Consider the following 8,393-nt stretch of genomic DNA (forward strand, 5'->3'; position numbering starts at 1 on the left):
TATTAAAAATATTTAGGAACATTATTTATCATCATATTGCTAAGTTCAATTAATTATTTCAAGTTTAAATTATAAAATAAGCATATTAATCATATAATTATAAAATATAGTTCAAACTCAATATTAATCATTCAAATTAAATGATATAACTTCTTATTATTTTTCTATCACTAGACTTTAATTTCAATTTATAAAATAACCAATTATAATAAAAATTGTACATAAATATTAATTGACGTAAACTTAAAATATTTATAAATATCAATCTAATCATTTCTAATAAAATAATTTCTAGGAGTTCAAATTAATAACATAATTCATTCAAAATAGAATTTATTTAAATTAAATTATACAAATCTTCTTATTTTTCAATTACTAAAATTATAATTTCAATTATACCAAATATCTAATAAAGTTTATATAAAAAAATTCTAATTAATTTAAACTTCAATTATCATAAAATTCCATTTAATTATCTTTAGCAAAATAATTTTCTTAAAATAAAATTATCAACAAATAAAATAAATCACAAATAACTAATTATTTGATTTTCAAAAACTAGGGTTGTTACAAATAGCATTAGAAATGAGTTGGGTTGGGCCCAAAGTGCTTCAGAAATCGCTGGGGCGATTTCACTTTAGTGGACCACGTGCTCAATCGGTGCGCACACGTACATGGCGCGTGCGCGCCCCTATACGTGAAGCAACATATGGCAATTTTTATATCATTTTGAAGCCCCAAATGTTAGCTTTCCAACGCAACTAGAACCGCCTCATTTGGACCTTTGTAACTCAAGTTATGGTCGATTGAGTGCGAAGAGGTCAGGCTTGACAGCTTTACGGTTCCTTCATTTCTTCATGAATTCTCCCACTTTGCATGCTTTCCTCCTCACTTCTTCCATCCAATACTTGCCTTATGAACCTAAAATCACTTAACAAACATATCAAGGCATCGAATGGAATTAAAGTGGATTAAAATCACCAATTTAAGGGCCTAAAAAGCATGTTTTTACACTTAAGCACAATTCAAGGGAGAATTACAAAATCATGCTATTTCATTGAATAAATGTGGGAAAAGGTGATAAAATCCCCTAAAATAAGTACAAGATAAATCACGAAATCGGAGTTTATCAAAGCTCCCTCTTCTCTCTAGAATTAGGTTAGGATTAGGTTAAAATGTCTTGGATCTTGAATTAATTACTTGATTTCATCTTGTTCTTTTACAATTTCACAATTCTACATCTTGAATCCCTTAGTTGTAATGTCAATTTCTCATTTTGGTCTCTTGTATGTTGATGAACATTGTTAGATCCAATTTCCTTTTAATGCAATTTCATGTTCCTATGTTTCTTTTATGTTGATCTTGCTTGCTATTACTGATTTCTCACTTATGAAAGTTATGGGTTTCCCTAATTTTAGCATTTTGTGATGTTTACTTTTATTGCACATTAGGTGTTTGATATAATGCTTCCTATAGTTTCTGAGTAGTTCTCTTGACTCTTGGCCTAGGCTAAAGGGATTGAGTGATCTTGAGTCTTTGGGCTTCATTGAATTGGTAATTCTAAAACCCTTGGGGATCAACTTGATAACCATTGACTCTAGCCTACTACTGAGTTAATTAGTAGCTAGGTTGGGACTTATGGATTGATGTTGATCAAGCCATTTGACGTACTCAAAGCCTAGGAGTAGACATTACGTACTTAAGGCTTTAGTGAGTAGACCTAATGAGCTCGGTTCCATATGATTATCAATGTTTGAATTGTTGACAAGGATAGTGATCTCGATTATCAAAGTCTTAGCCAAGAGTCCTTTATCTTTCTTTCTTTAATTGCTTGTTTGATTTACGCGTCTTGCTCATTTAATTTCTTTCCCTCTTATTAATCAAACTCCCCTTGCTTTATCATAGCCAATAATTGACCATTTCATTGCTATCCTCGTGAGACAACCCGGAGTCTAAATACTTCAGTTAATTCTTATTTGGGATTTGTACTTGTGACGACTCAAATTTTTTATGTGAGAATTGTTTGTTGGTTTGGAGCTATGCTTACAACGAAGTTCTTATTCCTATAAGAGAAATTCTAGACTGATACGACAAAAGCTCGCTATCAGGAGTATGGTGAGGGAGTGAATTTGGAGCTTCAAGGTGAAGAAGAAGAGTTGAAGCAAGAATCACAACCAAGGAAGGAAGTTGAGACAATTGAGTCAGAAGGAATGGTTAAAGAATTAGGAGCGGTTGATCAAGAATTGGACTCGATCATTGATGAGTTCTTGTCCACACTAACAAATCACCTCGAAGATTCCATTGAGCCTTCTTCTATTGAGCTTGAAAGCAATGTCAAAGAGGATGCACAACCTTCAAGCATATTGTGAATAATGAAGAATTGGAAGAAGTAGAGCAAGCAACAAGACCATATCTTGATGATATTTCCACACCAACACATGATCCTTTTGGGTTTGAGGAATATTCTCCCATTGAAATTGCGGTAGATGTTGAGATAAGTTCCACATTACCTCTATGTTATGGCATGAAAGATGGAGAAGAGCTAAAGGAAGTTGGTGAGGAAGTGATTGAATGTGAAGAACTTTGTCAAGAAGTGGACGTAGAAGATGCTTGTCAAGAGGTGAAAGTTGTCAAGGAAGAGCACAAGGGAGTAGAGCTTTCAAGGACATGGGAGACACCTCTCCCCAAGCCATCACCATCCATCCTTTCATTCAAGTGGATAAATCTCTTATCTCTAAGCTTTATTGTTCCACTTGAATATGTGTTGCTTGAGACGGATGGGCAACTTAGAGCTCTTTGTGCTTTAAAGAGCAAAAGGGAGATGGTTAGTGGTTGGAAACATCATTCTAAGTTTAATATGGTTGCATGCTCAAAGTTGAATTGCAAGGGGTTAGAGTCATGCTACATTGAATGGGTCTAGGAAGTTGTTTGGAAACTTAAGTGAGAATTCCAAGGCTAAACCACCCGGATGGAATCATGATGATCAATTAGAAGATGGGTGTGAAAACAAAGTGTGGGATCTGGGATTACACAAAGAGGATCAATTTTTGGAGTTCATGGTTTGTGAAGAACTCCATCAAAACTTGGAGCTATTAATTTTGAATGATGGAGCTTATTAGAAGTCCAAGCATTGGTGGAAGTTCCAAGATGAATTCAAGCACAAGCCACCTTGATGAGAGCTCCCCATAAGTCCAACTTAAGGACAATAAATAAAAGTGTTACGTGGGAGACACCCCACCATGGTAAACTCTTTTCATTTTTTCTCTTTTTGTACATATTGGTAAATTAGTTTAATTTCATGTTTAGTTTAGTTTGTTGAGTTTATTTTGGAGTCTAGTATGCTAAATAAGGTTCTATGGTGTTTTGGTAGCGATTTGGAGGTTTCGAATGCTTGGTTTGGTGCTAGAACTTGAAAAATTTTGAAAAATAGAGCACCCAGCCACGCATACGCATCACCCACGCGTACGTGTGACCCCAAGAATTTCAACCCCTCAAAAATTAACATTAAAAATTCAGATTTCAATTTCAAAATTTTATCTTATCTTAGCTTAGCTTTTAATTTTCAAAAATCAAATCTTTTCAAAATAAAAAATCATATCTTTTTTAAAAAATCTTATCTTATCTTATTTCAAATTTAAAATTTCGACTTTCAAAATTCAAATATTTAAATTTAAAATTTCAAAATTCAATTTTCAAAATTAAATCTTTTCAAATTTCAAATCTTTTTTAAAATTCAATTTTCAAATTTCAAAATTTCAAAATTCAATTTTTAAAATTCAATTTTCAATTTCAAGTTTCAAAATTTAAATTTAAATTTTCAAATTTCAAATCTTAAATTCAAATCTCTTTTTAATTAATTACTTATCTTCTCTCTCTTCTTTTTCAAAACTTCCTAACTAACTCTTCTCTCTCCTAAGGCTTCAAACAAGGAGATGGTGAATCCCTTTATGATGCTTGGGAAAGGTATAGAAGAATGTTAAAAAAATGTCCCACTGAAATATTTTCAGAATGGGTACAGTTAAACATCTTCCACTATGGACTTTCAGACATGACTAGAATATCTTTGGACCACTCTGCTGGTGGGTCCATACACATGAGAAAGACCATTCAGGAAGCCCAAGAGCTTATTGAGACAGTTGCCATCAATCAGCATCTATACTCATCTGCTGAGACTCCTATAAAAGGAGAGGCCAAGGTAGTATATACTGAACCTAACCTTCCAGAACAGGATGGTCCATTGACTCAGCAATTGCACGCCCTTGCTCAGCAACTGCTGGAACTGCAAGAGGCTCTGTGAGAAACTCAGGCTTCTAACAGAAATGTAGAAGCACAACTGAGTTAAACAAGGCAGCAATTATCTAAGCAGATAACAGAAGAATGCCAGGCTATCCAACTGAGGAGTGGGAAATCCTTAAACACCCAACCTCAGTACAATAAAAAGGGAACCCAGGTCTCTGAACAAGATAACTCTGGGCATTGAAATGCCCAGGGAGGTATCACTTTTGGCGTTGAATGCCTAGAAAGGGCAGAGACTGGGTGTTCAAACACCCAAGGAGGCAGCACCATGGGCGTTGAACACCCACAAGGGGGCAGTGTCCCTGGCATTGAATGCCAGGAAGAGGGCAACAATAGGGACATTAAACGCCCAAGCAAGGGAGGTCAGTCACTCACTGATAACAACCCTCCTAAGTAAGCTAGTAACCCCCCTTCCAACACACATGGCATTAGACCTTCATCAACTAAAGTTGATGAGTATAAAGCCAAGATTCCATTTCCTCAGAAGCTCTGTCAAGAGGAAAAGGATAAATAATTTGCCCATTTTATGGACTATCTCAGAACATTAGAGATAAAGATCCCTTTTGCAGAGGCTCTTGAGCAGATACCTTCTTATGCTAAGTTCATGAAGGATATTCTGAGTCATAAGAAGGATTGGAGAGAGATAGAAAATGTCCTCCTTACTGAAGAGTGCAGTGCAATCATTCAAAACAGCTTGCCAGAGAAGCTTAAGGATCCTGAAAGCTTTATGATACCATGCACTCTAGGTGATGCTTGTACAAGGACAGCTCTATGTGACCTTGGAGCAAGCATCAACCTAATACCTACTTCGTTAATAAAGAAGCTTTGTTTGACTGATGAAGTCAAACCAACCCGCATATTCCTTCAACTTGCAAATAGTTTTATTAAGATACCATCAGGAGTAATTGAAAACATGATTGTCAGGGTTGGACCCTTTGCTTTCCCCACTGACTTTGTGGTGTTAGACATGGTAGGGCACAATAGTGCATCCCTTATCCTAGGAAGACCCTTCCTAGTTACAGGACGGACCTTCATTAATGTTGAAAAAGGGGAAGTAACCCTAAGAGTCAATGACAAAAAGTTCGTACTGAATGCTGTCAAAGCTATGCAGCATCCAGACATTCCTGAGGAATGCATGAGCATTGACCTCATTGACTCTCTGGTGGAAGAGGTCAACATGGCTGAAAGCCTCAAGGAAGGGCTGAATGATATCCTTGATGATATCTAGCCTGATTCAGAGGAACCTTTGGAAACCTTTGAGGAAAAGGAGAAGCCTCCAAAGCTTGAGCTTAAGCCATTACCTTCCTCCCTAAAATATGTATTTCTAGGAGAGGGAGATACCTATCCTGTTATCATAAGCTCTGCCTTAGAGTCACAGGAAGAAGAAGTACTAATTAAAGTGCTCAAAACACATAGGACCCCCTTCGGTGGACTATAAGTGACCTTAAGGGCATAAGCCCAGCCCGATGCATCCATAAAATACTGCTATGGGATAATGCCAAACCAGTGGTGCAACCACAAAGGCGATTGAATCTAACTATGAAGGAAGTAGTGCAGAAGGAAGTCACTAAGCTCTGGGAGGCTGGATTATTTATCCCATTTCTGACAGCCCCTGGGTGAGCCCTGTCCAGGTTGTTCCCAAGAAGGGAGGCATGACAGTGGTTCATGATGAGCGGATAATTTATACGCTTTTTGGCATTGTTTTTAGTATGTTTTTAGTAGAATCTAGTTACTTTTAGGGATGTTTTCATTAGTTTTTATGTTAAATTCACATTTCTGGACTTTACTATGAGTTTGTGTATTTTTCTGTGATTTCAGGTATTTTCTGGCTGAAATTGAGGGACTTGAGCAAAAATCATATTCAGAGGTAGAAGAAGGACTGCTGATGTTGTTGGATTCTGACCTCCCTACACTCAAAGTGGATTTTCTGGAGCTACAGAACTTAAAATGGCGCGCTTCCAATTGCGTTGGAAAGTAGACATCCAGGGCTTTCCAGCAATGTATAATAGTCCATACTTTGACAGAGTTTAGATGACGTAAAAGAGCTTTGAACGCCAGTTCTATGCTGCTGTCTGGAGTTAAACGCCAGAAACATGTCACAAACCAGAGTTGAACGCCAGAAATACGTTACAACCTGGCGTTCAACTCCAGAAAGAGCCTCTGCACGTGTAACATTCAAGCTCAGTCCAAGCACACACCAAGTGGGCCCCGGAAGTGGATTTATGCATCAATTACTTACTTCTGTAAACCCTAGTAACTAGTTTAGTATAAATAGGACTTTTTACTATTGTATTTGACATCCTGGATTGTATTTTTGATCCTGTGATCACGTTTTGGGGGCTGGCCATTCGGCCATGCCTGGACCTCTCACTTATGTATTTTCAAACGGTGCCCTTACTCACGTTACTTGGACTACTTGGACGACCCAGTGCACTTGCTGGTTAGTTGTATCGAAGTTGTGAATGAAAAACGATTTATTAAGACGTGCGTACAGAGTTTCTGGCGCCGTTGCCTGAGATCACAATTTCGTGCACCAGTTCACAATGAAAAGAATGAACTGATCCCAAAAAGGACAGTTACAGGGTGTCGTATGTGCATTGACTATAGACGACTCAATGACACCACCATGAAAGATCACTTTCTTTTACCCTTCATAGACCAGATGCTAGAAAGACTAGTAGGTCATGTTTTTTATTGTTTCCTGGATGGATATTATGGGTACAATCAAATAGCAGTGGATCCACAGGATCAAGAGAAAACTGCCTTCACATGCCCATCTGGCGTGTTTGCCTACAGGCGAATGCCATTTGGCCTGTGGAATGCACCTGCCACCTTTCAGAGATGTATGTTATCCATCTTTTCTGATATGGTAGAGAAGTTCCTTGAAGTATTCATGGATAACTTCTCTATTTTCGGAGACTCATTTGACTCTTGTCTTGATCATCTAACCCGAGTTCTGAAAAGATGCCAAGAAACAAAGCTAGTTCTAAATTGGAAAAAAAATGCCATTTCATGGTAACTGAAGGCATTGTTCTTGGACATCGGATCTCAAATAAGGGGATAGAAATGGATTAAGCTATGGTAGAAGTAATAGAACGCTTGCCTCCACCTACTAATGTCAAGGCAATCAGAAGTTTCCTAGGACATGCAGGATTTTACAGGCGGTTCATCAAAGATTTTTCAAAAATCACAAAATCCCTGTGCAATCTCTTGGCCACTGATGTTCCATTCTTCTTTGACCAAGAATGCCTGCACGCCTTTGAAATTCTGAAAGCCAAGCTTGTCACTGCTCCTATCATCTCTGCACCCAACTGGGACTTACCATTTGAACTAATGTGTGATGTTAGTGATCATACAATTGGCGCAGTACTAGGGCAGAGACATGACAAGCTTCTGCATGTCATTTATTATGCTAGTCGCGTATTAAATGATGCGCAGAAAAACAACACTACAACAGAAAAGGAGCTACTTGCAGTGGTCTATGCCATTGACAAGTTCAGATCCTACCTAGTAAGATTTAAGGCCATTATTTATAATAACCATGCTGCTCTAAAGTATCTGCTCACCAAGCAGGATTCTGAACCCCGACTTATAAGATGGGTATTACTCCTGCAAGAGTTTGATATAGAAATTAGAGACAGAAAAGGGACAGAAAATCAGGTGGCTGATCACTTGTCCCGGATTGAGCCAGTAGCAGGGACTTCTTCTCCCTCCACTGACATATCCGAATCTTTTCCAGATGAGCAACTCTATGCCATCCAAACAGTACCTTGGTTTGTAGACATTGCAAATTACAAGGCTATAAGGTTCATTCCTAAGGAATTTACCAGGCAGCAAGCCTGGAGACTCATGCATGATGTAAATTATTACCTATGGGATGAGCCATATCTCTTTAAGAGATGCTCAGATCGGATAATCCGACGCTGTGTGTCTGAAGAAGAGGCACAGAGAATTCTATGGCATTGCCATGGCTCTGACTATGGAGGACACTTTGGAGGTAAGTGGACAGCCATGAAGGTTCTCCAAAGTGGCTTTTACTGGCCTACTCTCTTTAAAGATTCTAAAGAGTTCGTCCGTAACTGCGATAGTTGCCAAAG

This window comes from Arachis ipaensis, chromosome B06 (assembly GCF_000816755.2).
Source record: "Arachis ipaensis cultivar K30076 chromosome B06, Araip1.1, whole genome shotgun sequence".
Lineage (NCBI taxonomy): Eukaryota > Viridiplantae > Streptophyta > Magnoliopsida > Fabales > Fabaceae > Arachis > Arachis ipaensis.